The sequence below is a fragment of the Grammomys surdaster genome, unplaced genomic scaffold (assembly GCF_004785775.1).
Source record: "Grammomys surdaster isolate TR1022 unplaced genomic scaffold, NIH_TR_1.0 136, whole genome shotgun sequence".
In the NCBI taxonomy this organism is placed as follows: domain Eukaryota; kingdom Metazoa; phylum Chordata; class Mammalia; order Rodentia; family Muridae; genus Grammomys; species Grammomys surdaster.
The window spans coordinates 2,012,006-2,028,004 of NW_021604594.1; the positions used below are offsets into that span (position 1 = coordinate 2,012,006).

Genomic DNA, 15,999 nt, shown 5'->3' on the forward strand with positions numbered 1-15,999 from the left:
AGTAGAAAAAACTTAAGTTGAATAGACAGAGAAGATCTGGAAGGACTTATGGAAGGGACGGATATGATCAAAGTATATTTGAGAATTGTTTTAAATAAAAAATATGTAATAGGAAATGGAGATTTTTAGTTGTCATCCCCAAAGTTCATGGAACTAAAGTGAAAACATACAAATAGGATTGCATCAACAGGAATATAAAAATTGGATTTCATCACCAAGTAAACATCAGGGCAAAAAGCAAAAATGAGAAACTATTTCTAAACTATATCTAAGACTAAATTAATAATCACTGAATTTTGAATTGACAAGAGCAAACACTGTAGTTTGCCTCTGTCCCTTCTGTATTATGGTGCTGATGTGGTAGTATTATCAGTAAGATACTTCTGGGGTGATTGTGCCATTAGAGTCCTCTATATTGAACAGGACTGAGTCATTTCTCAAAAATGCACCACATTTACTCTGCTGTCCTTCCTCTCACCATGTTAAGATGTAGCAAGAAGACTCTCACTAGAAAACCAGGTTAGGGAATGTCTTATTCTAGAACCTTCCTGCTTTTAAAGTTATAAAAAATAAACTTTGTCCTTTAAAAAGTTCCTAGAATATGAGTTTTTGTTATAGCAGTACAAACCTTATAAGGTCACCATATATCACCCAGTCTATCTAGAAAACTGACCCATAAAGATCATCCCCTTCACAGTCACGTTCAATGGCAAGTTCTATTACCCATCGAGATCACTGAGAGGTGTAGTCAAAAGTAGGCACCAGTAACCCTTCCTCAGGGTTTTTTAATCTTTCAACTCTCAACGCAAAATTCTACTCATCATCTTTTCCATGTTAAATTAGCTTTAGTAAGAAATTTATGATTGTTTGCCAGCATCACATCATGTGTCGCCTCTTGATTAAGAAGACACAGATCCTCATAATAAAAGTCCAGAACCTCGACGTTGTGTAGGAGAGCAATTGAATATGCCCTACCAAAGACCTCTGGTGTTCTTATGCCTAGGTTGGTATAATATAACATTTATTTTCATGAGTATTGATTCTTAAGTGTTCATACTCTTAATAAACCTTATCAGCTTTATCAAACTTGATATAATATAATAGAAGTACATGAATCCTTTGTATCACTCATAGTGGGATTTTAAAAAAACAAATATAGAAGACAGCTAGAAGAAAAGTTTCTCAATCTGCTATCTTGAAAAATATGCAAAATCTACAGGGGCTCAACTTGCTAATAGTACAAATTATTTATTATTAATTGATACAATTAGATGGCTTGTATATACACATACATGTATAACACATACGTACTCATAAATGTCCATTTGTGTGTGTGTGTTTATACTTCCTCAGGAAAGAGTTCACACTATTGGCACTTTTTCAAAGCAATCTTGCACCTCAACATGATTAAAAACAATGATTTATAGACACCATCTTTGCAACAATATATTCACTATAGTTACAAAACATAAAGTTCTATATTTTATGGGTTATGTCAATGCCAATCTGTAAGTAGGTAGTCTAACATGTTAGCATATCAAAAAACAGCCGAGAAACCATTCTGAAATTGTGGGGTCACATAAAGGACACATTGGAGAGACAGGAAAAAAAGACTTTGGTCTGGTGCACTCTCCTCTGAGAAATAAGCAGAGGTTTCCAGTTCAGATTTAAATTTATTTCCATCTGACTCTTTCAAATAAAAATATGATCTGAAATTTAGAAAAGAAAATCCAACACAAACTGAAAGATGAAGGATGCAGAGGAATGATTGATGTATGAACATGTTTTTTAAATCACTAAATAAAATAAGAAGTAGTGTAGGAGTCTTAGAGGAGTTGGACATTATCTGCCTAGTAATTTTTATGTCACCACGAGTAAAAAAGTTTAAACAGATGATGGATTGACTTGAGCTTCAATTTAGCCTTTAGTTATAGTTATGGGCAAATTTCACTCTCCAGTGGTAGATGCATAGATGCAGGCCATTGAGCTGCATGATTAGATCTTGATACATATGGCAGGCACTTGTCTGTCTCGAGATGAATCTGAACTCATCAGGAAAATGCTGTGCACTGATATTTTGCTTTCTTTTCACTTCTACTAGAGAGTAGCAAACCTATTCAATTCTTAGGGAAAGGGATGTCTCATCTTCATATTGCTAACATGTTTTGCACCCAAAACTTAAATTGTGCATACATTCTTCTGCTTGCTCTTCTTAATTTTAAATTTGTATTCAAAAAATATGCATTGCACACTAAAATGTGAGTTGATTTCGTGGTAGTTGCATGTCGGAACTAGCAAAAGCAGTTTGTGTTTTGATATTTTAATTCTGTTTCTTTCTGTAAAGTAATACTTTGGTGTGTTCTAAAGCTTCAGAATAACATTTTATAGCTAAAAACAAATTCAGAAAGAAAGTCATGGCCTGTTTTGTTGGTGAACTATAAGTAACACGGAGAAAATTATAAATTTTGATTATTTGAGTTAGACCATATTCCCATCATCTGAGATATGTATGCCTTTTTCCTTTCTACTCAATTCTCTTTTTTATTTTAGTTTTTTATTTTTAACATAGTACTTTCATTGATTATTTGGCAATTTTACATAATATATCCTGATCACTTACGCATCCCAGTCCTACAGGTCTATGACCCACCCTTGTGACCTTCTCAAAACAAGGGAAGAAGAAGATAAAAGAATTAAAAAAGAAAGAAAGAAAGAACATACCAAATCCAATTTGCTTTGCCCATATAATCACTGGGGTATGGTCAAACTCCCAGTGGCCAGTCCCTTAAAGGAAGCTGAGTTCTTCCCCACTCCCACTTCTGCCAGAAGCCATCAACTGTGAAGACTTCACTTCAGCACCTCTATCACAATTTTAAAGAGTCATCTTCAATAACTTCCTGCTAGACTGTTACTTTTTGTGGGGTTGAGGGGCAGAGAAAGAGGTTATCACAGAAGCCTTCTATGTCATTCATTCTCAACTGTGAATCAGTTCTCATAACACGATCCAAAGGCAAGCTTTGCTCATACTTCATCACCTTACCTGCCTTTGCTAATTAAGGGAATTCATGTAAATGCTATAATATAGTACCTGATCATTGTGTCTGATCTAAAATGAAGGTGTTTAAACTTTGTGATGTTGCATGAATAAATAGTCAATGTATGTTATGCATGAGAATTAAGCCATTATATGAATGTGCTTCAAGTTTGATTAAAATATGTTTAATTGAGCTAATAGTTTGTATAAATTATGATGAACATATTTAAAGAAATAATTGGGTAAATTTTGATAACTTTACACAGGTTAGGAATCTCTCTCTCTCTCTCTCTCTCTCTCTCTCTCTCTCTCTCTCTCTCTCTGCTTTGCTTTGAATTTGGTCTTCAGAACAAAACTTAGCCTCCCAAGTTCTGTTTCCTGTTTTAGCTGCCTAAGTTCTGGATTTACAGTCATGCACCACCCTGCCATGCTGAAAGTTAGCACCACAATCTCAATCAATTAAAAAATACTCCTATAACCACTGAAAAAATTTCCCGATCTTTCTGTAAGTAGGCAGTTTCGACGTGTTGGAATACTAAAAGATAGTTAACAGACCAGCGTTTGGCCCAAGACTAGATAGGCAATGATCTGAATTATTATTATTGTAGATTTGTTTTTACTTTGCATTATATATAAATTCAATCCTAAGATATTATTAAGATATTAATCAGGAACTCTTTACCATTTAGTGCTAATAAGATAACTGGACCATACAAAACAATATTTATTCTCCTGTCAGTCAGCACTTACATGATTTCCACCATTACAACATTATGAAAAAATCTGCTCTAAATTATCTTAAAAGGTTTTTTTTTTTGTTTTTGTAAGTATAAACTTTTATTGCTGCTGGGTTTGGTATAGTTTGAATAGTAATAAAGCATAAATTCTCCAATAGTGATCATAAAATCTTGACATGTTTGAGTCATATGGTATTGTTTTAATCCCTTAGGAATGGAAGCAAAATGATTCAGAGCGATGCCATTTAAATTTCTGTCTTATTCCCAAACTCTGTGTGAGCTTGTCATCATTGTAACAAGTACATGACGAATCAGCTGACAAAGGGAAACGTTTCATTGGTTCAGTCATTCGCTCAGCTCACCATTCCTGAGGCCTCTCTCACTGCTTGAATCTTTCTTTAGCCGGCACTGCCAGCCACAGGCATCGCTAGCCACATTTCTATGATCTTCGCTGCTTTGTGGACATTGTCACAATAATATTCCTTTTAAATCTCAGATGAAACTTCTGTGAAGTCGCGGCTCTTCAATCTGCACATATGGAACAACGGCATCAAGTGGGCTCTGCTGATAACAGCCTCTTTTGAAAGTTATATCTGGGCCTGCTCACATAGTAGTTGCAGAACTCCTGCAACTGCCTGGTTGAGTTGAACATTTCTGGCCAATCAAGGAAGTGCTCGGGACTTCAATCAGGAAATTCGCTTGGGATATCTTTGAAATAAATTGTCGTTTTCATGATTCATGAGATGTCTCACGTCCCTGTTACAAACATTTGGCTTGCCTTCCTTCCTTCCTTCCTTCCTTCCTTCCTTCCTTCCTTCCTTCCTTCCTTCCTTCCTCCCTCCCCCCTCTCTCCTTTCTTTCTTCCTCTCATTCTTTCTTCCTTTCAATGAACCTGAATTATCCACATCTTTCCTTGGCCACATCCTTCTATATGCTCGTTGTTTTAGAGAAGTTCCAAGTTCTTAAAACTTCCCCCTGTGTTCCTCTTTGGCTGAGTGCATCCGTCGACAGCTGCTACACTGAATACTGGCCTTCTTTGACGTTTCTTCTGCTAAGTAAACTGCTCTGCCACATTTAAGCTCAGATTTTCATAAATGCTCAGCTACAGCATGACACAAGTTGTCCCATGGTCAATGGTCATGGTGAATGCCATGGTCTTGCAGCATCCTGGCCTTCTGGTTTCCATCGGAACTGCCGGTTAAGGTCTATTAGAGCATGCCAGGGTTTTGTTACCTTCTTCAAAATTCAGGCCCAACTGACCCTCTGTTTTTGAAGGAGACCACACATCACAGATATGTGATGGGAAGATGTGTTCACATCATAGCCAAGGTGTAGAAGAAAGATGTAAAGGGAGCCAGGCTATCATCTTTCTTGTTAAGGTCATTCCTCCAGTGACACAGACTTCCCAATAGGGTTCATCCCTTAAAGGGATCCACTAATGACCAAAGGTCTTTGGGGAAATACTTACCTAAGCAATAGTAGTAGTATAAATATGCACCCTCTCTTTGACAAAAATCAACAGTTTGAAACTTTCAACAGGCTGCTTGATGTTTCCCATGAGAGTGTTAACTTGTATTGATTATTTATCTGAAACTATAATTTTTCTAACTTTAGGTGTCTTGTTTATATTGTTCCCTCTCCACATACCTTGCATAAATTTTATAAATTTTATTTATTAATTTTGACATAATTATAATTTTTAAAAAATGTATAGTCACTGTGTGTGTATGTGTGTGTGTGTGTGTGTGTGCGTGTGTGTACAACGATTTTTGAGGCAATGAATATGTTAGAGACATTGCCTCTTCACAAACCTGTGGACTCTTTTCTTGCCCCTAAATGAGAAATTATAATCAGTATTATTTGTAACCCCCTCGGATGTAATTAACTCATTTATTCTCTTCAACCTCTCCTTTTCTGTAGGGATGCAAACTTGAATTATCAAAGACTTAATCCCTAATTGCTGACTTAAATCTTCTTTGACCCTAATAGGTTGTGAGAGTGTTGCCAGTAGCTTGTATCTAGTAGGCTAAAGGACCAAGAAAAAGTGGCATTAATCCCAACATATGCTGTTCTTGATTTTCCTTCAATGTTTTTGAATTTTTAACTATAGCAATTAAATAATTGACACTTATGTCGACTCCTCAATAACTCAAGTTATTATCCACGTCAAGCAAAGCCGTCCCCATACAGTACTCAGGATAAACAGATGCAAATTTATAAGCAAAAAGGTAGTTTCCTGAGCCTGTTTTCTTCACTAAAATAATGCACCTTGTCTTCCTGAACAAGTCAGCATGATAAATTTATTTCCTACATGTTGCCTTCTTTTTTCATACAACTCCATGAAATTGAATCTATGGTTGCTGTGGTCCATTTTTCATCACAGTGACAAATACCTGGGAGAAACATTAAAGGAAGTAAAGATTTATCTTGGCTCATGAATTCAGAGTCTTTTAACCATGGTCCATGGTGAGCTGGTCAGGTTGTTTCTCAGCCATGGTGAGGAAGATCATCTGATACAGGGAAAGGAGAAAATCAGGGCCATGGACAGGGTATATCTTTTCAGGAAAAATGCCTAGTGATGTATTTCTTCTAGCAAAGACTGCTTTTCAATTTCTACCATCCTCTAATAAAGTCATTAAATTATCAATCAGTTAATCATTCATGATGACTTAGATTTAGAAATTATTTTTCAACTTGTTGGATTCTTGACATTTTCTAGCTGTATCCTGATTATATCCATATAGCCATAGTGTGTTTCATGTTTCATGGATTTTTATATTTTATGCCTGAAGAGTTTTTCTGTGATGATTCAATTTATGTATATATGTTTATAAATTGAATGTGAACTTTAGTCATTCTTAACAATAGGGGTTAATCATTGTGCTTGTTAATATGTGGCCAACAGAGATAGTTCATCTAACATGCTTCCAGATTGGTTTTGCTGTCTTATTTCACATCCCAGAAACGCCACTGATTTTATCAGTTACATTATTATGCCTATATATACCTATCAGAGCTTCTACCTTAAAAATATCACTATTAGGTTAACACAGTAATTTAAATCTGTCACCTACTGGCAGCTTTTAATTTTACACTAATGCATCCCTGAAAAAGCTTTCTAACATCTGCAGTCTCTGGCACTTTGTCTTAAACAAAAGCTGCTTGAGAGTTTCATGGAAAAGGACTATGCCAGGTACTTAGAGGTTCCAACTTCTCTTCTGGCATCACTGAAACAAATTTGAAACTCTACCAGTACCAGGAGTCATAAATTCCAGAATTCTAGTTAAGAAACAGATGGGCTAGCAATGCAGCCAAATTCAAGACAGCCAAACAAGAACTGATTACTAAGCATGTGATGAGCTCATGTGGATGGATGGCTTTTATTCTGAGTATGGGTGATGCTTTAATGTTCTATTCTATTGCAGTTTCAGGGACACTTTCATTTTTCTCTAACATAAAAGTTTGATAGACTATGCTTTGTAAGCAAAAATGAAATACTTGTATTCATCTTATTTCTCTGCCTGGTCTTTTAGAGATTGAAAATTATTGTCTGTGATTTGGATGCATGCCTTCCAAATCATGTGCTAAAGATCCACTTCCCATCTCTCTGCCTACGGATTAGGAGATTACTCTTAACTAATGTTCCAGTGCCAAGAGTGCTACCATGCTCACTACATGCCACACCATGGTTATAGTAAACTAACCCTCTGAAACTGTAGGCAAGCACTAATTAAATGATTTCTCTATCTGAGTTAGAAAGTGAAAAGAAGAAAAAGAAAAGGAGCAGGAAGGGGAGCAGGAGGATGAGAAGATGAAGACAATGAAGAAGAGAAAGAATAGCCCAGTTGGAAGTTCCAGTCTTTTGGGTTTGCCCCCTAAAAGAGATATAAGAAAGACTTGCTCAGGAGACCACCCAGTAGAAATTTGTGATAGATGAAGAGAATGAAGAAGGAAAACACATTCAAGGAGGAGGATATGATCATTTGTATACACTTTCTTCAGTTTCTCTTATGAATATTCTTTTAATTTCTTTAGTTTATCATGAGTATCTATTTCCTCATGTAAATCTTAGAGTCTTTTATATAAGTTCTATATTTGTGTTTATATTAAGAAAATGACATCGTGTTTGCAAAAGAGCTGGTTTCTATCACTATAATTACACATAGCTGCATTAAAATAGCTATTCTTTTCTGCTGTTTAGGGTGATATTTTTTATTTATATGCACACCCTTTGCTTTCTGTTACAGTAGAGTTTTAAATTTATGTGTAAAAATCCTACATATTTTCTTAGATAAATACATATGTGTTTGCTATTATGTTATGATCAGTTGTTTTTCTGTTAAAATACTATGAATATATAAGCATGTTAAATCCAAAACATTTCCTTGTTCCATTAAATGTACTCCAGTCTGTTTCCCTTTGCAGGAAGGAATATAACTATTTTGATCTAAACAGTGTGTAGCTTTAAGGCATGTTAACCTGCGTAGAGGCTGAAGTTTTCCTGGGGCTTCACAGTAGTGTGTGCTAAATGGAGCATTTCTTGAGACTAAAACTTCAACCATGAGCCTGCTGTTAATTTCTTCTACAAGAATATTATCATCTTCTTCAGGATAGAAACCTTTTTATGAGTAAAGATATAGAACTGGCTTCTTGATCAATGTTACGAGGTTCAACATGTTTTCATCACAGTTCACATATGTGTAACAGCAAAAACAAACAAACAAAACTTGAAATTTTCTCCTGTCAATCACATCTATCCCCAGCTTGCAAGAGTTCTTAAAGAATCATCTTCTTATGCATTGTAGCACCTGGATGAGTCACTCTGAGAATCCAGACCCCCAGGTGGGAGACACAGCCTTCACCTATATAAATTGTGGTTTCTCTTTCTCTCTTTCAGTGTCAAGAAAACTTGTCATAAAATCCTAGCAATATTAATGAGATATTCTTTTTATACCTTTACAAAGCCTCAGAGGGCCTTGGGAGATACACCACTGTGATTGTGTTAAACTTTATCTGTTGCGTTCCCTTGGTTGTTTGAGTAATGAAAGAAAATAGGAAAGGGCCCTACATAGTAACAGGAGAAGTTATGAAAAAAGGAGAAAACCTGAGTTCACATAGTTTGAGAGATATTCTTCTTTTGGCCTTCAATAATATCTTATAATCTATCCTAAAACTTGAAATTAGGGTCTTACACATCTGATTCACCTTAATGTACTTAAAGGAACTTAAAGTTGGTTTGGTGGTAAAGCAGTGACTTACTGTCTTTTTGTGGGGAGGACAGGTATTTGATGGCTATAGAAGAGAAAGCTTCAATAGCTAAATAGGGCAATGCTGGACATGCAAGTTGATTTGGCTAATTTTTGCAGCCTTCAATATGGACTTAAACAAATATAGAATAGATAATATAATGGCACAATTACATATAAAGGGAGCAATTAAGTTAACAAATAAAGTGGGCATTTTAAAAGTACAAAAATCCTTACTGAGGATCACAGATTTTGAGGGATTCTTTATTAACTATGGGAGGAACTTTGACTTCTGCCAAAAAAGGCTTCAATGGTGTTGAGTTCAAAACAGACCTCGTAAATGCAGCCAAGAGCTGGTTATAAAATGGCTATAACAATCTATCTGAGAAGTGATATTGATAAAGGGCAGTTGCAATGGGTACAGTAAGAAGAGTTTGGAATTTTAGGCTGATGGATCAACTTAGACATACCACCACCATATGGGATGATTACCCGATTGGAGAGGATGAGCATCTAGAACAGCAGTGCTCAACTTCCCTAATGCTCCAACTACCAGTTCATCATGTTGTAGTGACCACCAGCCTAAACTTATTTTTGATACTACTTCCTAACTACAATTTTGCTGCTGTTATGAATCATAATGTAAATATCTGATATGAAGGATAGTTGATGATCCCTAAGGGGTTGCGACCCATAGGTTGAGAATCAATGATCTAGAGGCTTGCTGATGGCCTTCTACACCTGCACACACCTACCATACTCATCTTATTGAGCAGAATAAGGACAAGACTGATGTATTTCATAGCCTTCAGGTCCCAGGGAATAACATAACTACACATTTCTTCAAGTGTTCATTTGACACAATCCCTTTATGTCATTTCACCAACAAAGGCGTTAACATACTGGCATAGATAAATACACATCATTAAATAGCTGTTTTGGCAAAAATAGACTAGAAACAAAAGATAAATGTTTTTTTTTATAATTACTTGCTCACTTTAACCCCAACAGACCTATGCTATTTCTAATTTTTATTTTAAAATCAGCATGCTCTAATTGAAACATAGTTTAAATGTGTCTCTGAGAGTTACATGCACTTTTAAGTCTGCCATTAAAGAAAACTGTTAGAGGAAACTTTTCTTTCTGTCATATATATCTGTATTCTCTAGAGAACTGCTTAATCAAACTCATTAAGTGATGCATGTGAAACAAATGTGTGTTAATTGTGTTTATAATGAAGGATTATATATAAAGAAAATGTGTTGAGGTCACATTAATGTATTTTAAGAAATTTGAGAAGAGTGTGTGCTACCTATTACAATAAGTCTTGTTAATTTCCACCAAACTTTTAATTTTCACCTATAACCTACTGAAGAAGACATTTTTATGTTATCAGTTTTGATAATTATAGAAAGTGAATTACAAACTGAAAAGGAATTAGAAAAATATTGTTATATTTAATAATTATTACTGATGGATTAATATTTATATATAGAAAATTATTTTTAAAATTAATTTATTTTAAATTATGCATATATGTGCGCTGACATATATGTATGTCCCTTGTGTACATGTGTCCATGGAGGTCAGAGGAAGTTGTCAGATCCTCTATAGCTGGAGTTACAGGCAAATGTAGGTGATGGGAACTGAACTCTGGTTCTCTGTAGGAACAAGAAAAATTTTATAACCAATGAGCCATCTCTCCAACTCCATGAAATTATTAATTGAAAAAGAACTACTGCCTAAAATATTTGTCTATATTAGTATATAGTAAACTAAGTTTTCCTGGGGTGAGCAATTTGAAGAAAGAACCTTTTTTTCCTGACACAATAACGTTTTTTAAAATAACAATACACACCAGAGCTACACAGAGGAACCCTGTTTTGAAAAACCAAAAAAAAAAAAACCCACAAAAGTAACAAACAATAGCTATAATCAAGACCTCAGTGTGAATTTTCTCAAGCATGAAGGTTGGCTTGAAGATTAGGAATGAGATACAATAGACCTAGAAGATCCAAAAGATGCCAACAGCATTTGGATTTGGAACTGAATAAATTACAGCATTTGATGTCAGGATTTATCATCAAGTCATGTTGTGTTACTTAAATTAAGGCATGCAGATCAATGTCAGAAAATGAAGAGTTAAGACACAGAGCTACACCGTAATGTCATTACAGAACTGACAATGATGTCAAGGAAATTCTGTGGTGTAATGACAGTCTTTTAATGAAAACATTATGAGAGAGTTAAACATCCCTACATGATAGACACAATAGAAAAATTGAAAATTTTACCACTAATACTTCACTCAAGGTTAATTGAAGATTAATTCTAATTACTAAAACTATGAGGATTTCAGAAGAAAATAATTGAAATAGTGTTGTGTTACTGGGTTAGATAAAGATATCTTAAATTATACCTAAAAGTAATAGGCCATAAGCATGAAAAAGGATAAATGTGAGCTCCATGATTCAAATAGTCGTTTTCAACAGATACTGTATGGAAATACAAAGAGAAGTTTCAGGATAGAAGAAAAATATAAAATTCTTTGTCATAAGAAGACTTGAATAGATATATAAAAAGCATACTAGTAACATCATTAGAAGAACAGTATTTAATAAAAAGTGAAGAAAGCTTTTGACCTTATCTTTAGCCAAATTGAAGTGATCAATAAAAAGGTAAATGAAAAGATATTCAATGTCATTAGTAACTATCCAGATAGCCACAATGAAACATTGTTTGAAGTTTTTTGGAGTCGTTATCATTTAGAAAGACTGGCTATATCATTAATGTTGAGGATTTGGAGTAAGACGAATTCATGTATTGTTGGCAAGGATGAATGCATTATTAAAGGGTCATGGGGCTGTGAGATGTGGGGCATGGGAATTAGGTCAGGGGAGGTGTATCCTTGGGGAATACGGCTTGTCATGGACCTTTCTAATTAATGGTCCTCTGCTTTCTGTTCATCAAGAGATGTGTAGTTTTGTCCTGTACATGTTCTTTTACCATGAGGTTCTGTCTTTCCAAAGACGATGCTAAGAAGTACAAAATAAATATTTCTGAAACCAGGAGTTAAAATATGCTTGGTCATAAATGTGTTTATAGCAGTCATAAACACAACTTGCAGAGTAAAAAATTCAAATTATTCAGACATTTTGAAAAATATTTCAGCAGTTTTCATGAAAGACAATGAAAACTTATATTACACAATCATTTTATTCCTAGGTAATTTCAATGAGTTATTAAATTATACAGATATCCTCCAAACTCATTTATGTGAGTTTCCACAGAATATTTTGCAATAGTAAAAATCCATTTGATGAGTATATAGAATGGATGTTAGATAAAAGAATGCACACCCAAACATATGGCATATTTTATGATTCCCACAAACAGAAGAGGCAAGTGTATAGAAATATTTCTATAAGCATTATTTGTTAGGGGCCAGTCAATAAAGGAGTGGCTCTGACAAATGACTCAAAAGGACATAGTAATGGTGACATTTTACATCATGAACATAGGTCACATACCATTTGCTAACTTGTGTTAAACATATTTTATCTTTTTATTTTTTTTCAAGTTTGGTATTAACTTTATTCTATTTTCTGTATAACTTTAAGTACATAAAGGTTTATTTCCACAGGCCTCAGATAATGGGCAGAAGGCACAGGACAATCTCTCTTCCTCTTTTCCCACCAGAAAAAAGAAAAAAGGTTGCATATTTCGGTCAGTGTGTCCTAGAGGAAGCACTGGGGTTTGCAGTACTAATGCTGTGCGAGACTGTGATGGAAATCGAGACCTCAACAGCCTCAGTGGGGGTCCTGTCCTAGTCAGGTTCCTGCGCCCCAGGCCCTAAGCTGCCGAGTATGACAAGCAGGAGAGTGAGTAGAGTCGACGACGACAGTCATCTGGCAGGAAAAAAGGAACGCCAGACTCCTTGGAATGCTGTGTTGCTTTTCTTCCCCCTCCCCCTTTTTAAAGTTGCTCCCCATGGGAATCAAGGCAAACATCCCAGGGAGGGAAAGGGATTAAGACTTTTTTCCTCAAAAAAGGGTACTGCTACTGTACTGCAGCTGCAAGCGGAATGCCTGCTATGTCGGTCGATCCAGGAAGGAATGCAGAATGAAGGATGCTTTTAGGAAACAAGTCTGTTTGGAATGCTGGGTGACAATCCTTAGCTTTTGGTCGAGTGCAACCCTGGCCTCACTTGTCAACAATGAAAAGCTAGGTTGGTTAGAACCTAATGGAATCCCTGGCTCCTGCTACCCCCATGCTCACTGTTAGGAGACTAGTATGCATTTTGATGTTTGTTTCCAGGATGTTTTGAACCTTCAAGGACTGTTTGCTGGTAGAATGACCCCCAAAGCTGAAAGCTTCAGTGCTCCAGTCTGGGCCTGATGCTCCATAAGCTCAGAGAAGCTGCACCTATCCGTGAAGATCCACTGACCTGCTGTCCCGCCCGTCTGAGCCTGAGGTATATTCAATGAAGGCAGGTAGCTGGGCTTCTCAGAGTAGAGAAGCAGATTAAGAGCAGAAAGGTAGAGGAAATCTAGAAAAGAACCGTCTCCATACAGATGTATTCCATGGTGTGAAGGGAGAGGGCACAGGACCCATGCATTCGCTTATCCAGCGATTTCTGTCACTGTGGTGACCAACTTCTGTCCATTCCACAGGGTCTTGAACTGCTCGGGGACTGGGAACTCATTAAAATCACCGCCTTCTGTAGGAATGAGGACGTTCATCTCAGAAGATTTGACACTGACTATCTCACAGTCCAGGGAGTTCTTGCTCAGGTAAGCATGGCAGCCATCTGTTTTGTTAATGGAATTGGTTGGCACTTTCCCCATCACCTGAACCTTGACATCCCTACTATTGATTATCTCCACAATGTCCACCACGTCATCAAACACCAGGCCAAGCTTCTTACAGTTATCTACTGTAATGGAGTTAATTTTGACCTTGATTTGCAATGTCGTGTTGACACACTTGTAGATGTAAGCCACCTGCTTCAGCTCAGTGTCATCGATCACCAGGTTGGAAACATTCTCCTGGTTTTCCACTCTCCATTTCTTGCCTTCCAGTTCCAGCAGAGCTGGCTCCTTCTTTGTGGCTGGTTTGGGGGAGGGGCTAGTTTGGGGTTTAGGTGCAGAGAATGGTTTGGGGCCACTCCGAACTGGACCACTCTGAGCTTTCAGGGCAGGGTTCTTGTGAGTCTTCATGTCATCAGATACATGTTTCAGGGCATGTGTGATGCTTTCCCCCTGATTAATCTGTGCAAACAGTGCTGAGCGCGAAACAGAATCATCAGAGCCAGAACTGGTAGGGACTGGGGGAGGAGGCGGGCCCGGTGGGGGAGGAGGTGGGCCTGATCCCACAGAGGGTCCAGATGGCAATCCACTCAGTTCTTTTGCCACAGGCCCCGTCTTGCTCCAGGCCAGGCCAGTGGTATGGAACTCCTTGATGTAAGCCTGCAGCTCCGTCCAAATACTCAAGTAAGCTCTAACCCAGTCCACATGCTTCTTATCCACATCTCTGTACTCCTTGAGGACTCGGTTTGTGTAAAACATAGCCGCATCATTCATCTCTTTTACAAAGGGACCAGGTTTTACAGCCAGAGCCACCCAGCCCAGGACCTGGATGCTTTCGCTGAGAGCTGATAGATGATTGAAAAACTTGCTGCCTCGGTTCTTCTCCCGGAAGGTTATAACTTCTTGGATCTGCTCCGAGATCGGTGCCAACAAATCAGAAAACTTATTACTGGCTGGCTGCTGGCACTGAGAAGCTGTAACCAGGAGAGTTCGATCCAACTTCAGGCCTGTGTGGACCATCTCCGCGTGTTTCTGCACATCTCCCCTAATCTCCTTACTCATCCTCAAGAATTCTGCCACGGGATTGGCAAGCAGCGAGTCAAATGCTTGCACATATGGAACTGCTCCTTTTGAAGGACTGTCTCCATAGCCACAATGCATGTCAGAAGTATGTGACATTGCCTCCAGACGGCCCACTGCCCTCTCCAATCTTTCTACAAGATTTTGCATGTCAGCCATAATGTTCCACCTTAAGAGTTCCGCCTCACCTCCGGACTGCGATCAGCTGCTCTCCGTTAAACATATCTTAATCTATGCATTTTATTGCCTATGGATGATAACTTGAAAAGCTGAGAAGGTAAAAAATAATTTTCTTGCATTTTATCAGAATTACATTAATTTTGTAGTCTATAAGCAATGTAGTTGCCATATTGTTTGTAGATATTATACTGCTTCACTTCTTTGCTAGGTTGAATTATTAGATACTGTTAGGATGCATGGTAACTTTTTAAAAATTAAATTTGCAATTAGTGGCATATCATAATGCTACTTAAATGAATTTGTAGTAAATTAATTACATAGAAAAAGTTAATTTGAATAAGCTTTTAACTTTGCTTAACCACCTCATTTTATAAAATATACTATTGGCTTATTTAGTGTTACCATTGTGATTGCTTTATTAATCTTGTGACATAGTCCCCAGACATATAAATGATAATTGATACAATTATGTGGAGAGTACAAACCAGCATGAATAGTTATTCATTTTAGCATGTTACTTTTTATCAACTGATGCTTTCATCAGATAAAATTTAGCTTTAGGAAAAATAAAAATAGAATGTATTATGTAACATGCCAGATTCTAAGTCCTTATATTAATTTGAATGAATTACATAGAAATGCATAATAATACTAATTATGTAATTAATTAAATATTTAATAATACCATTTTTATTTCAATTATAAGAAAAAATTGCTTTTTAAATGACTCTCAAGTCCATAATAAACATTGGAACTAGAGTTGAAAACTTAGAGAAAGAAGCTTCAGAATCGACATTTCTCAGTGTTTATTTTTCTTATTATTTTTGATGACAAAAACATGAATTTTAAACTGTAGTCTACATATGACAAGTAGAGTATGAGGGATTTCAATAATGTATTCTTCAAATCAATTA

General features: G+C 36.5%; 1 pseudogene; it reads right to left on the minus strand.

Moving 5' to 3' along the window:
• Nucleotides 1–13,575: 13,575 nt before the first annotated feature.
• LOC114617387 lies at nt 13,576–15,080 on the minus strand (annotated as a pseudogene).
• Nucleotides 15,081–15,999: the final 919 nt, after the last annotated feature.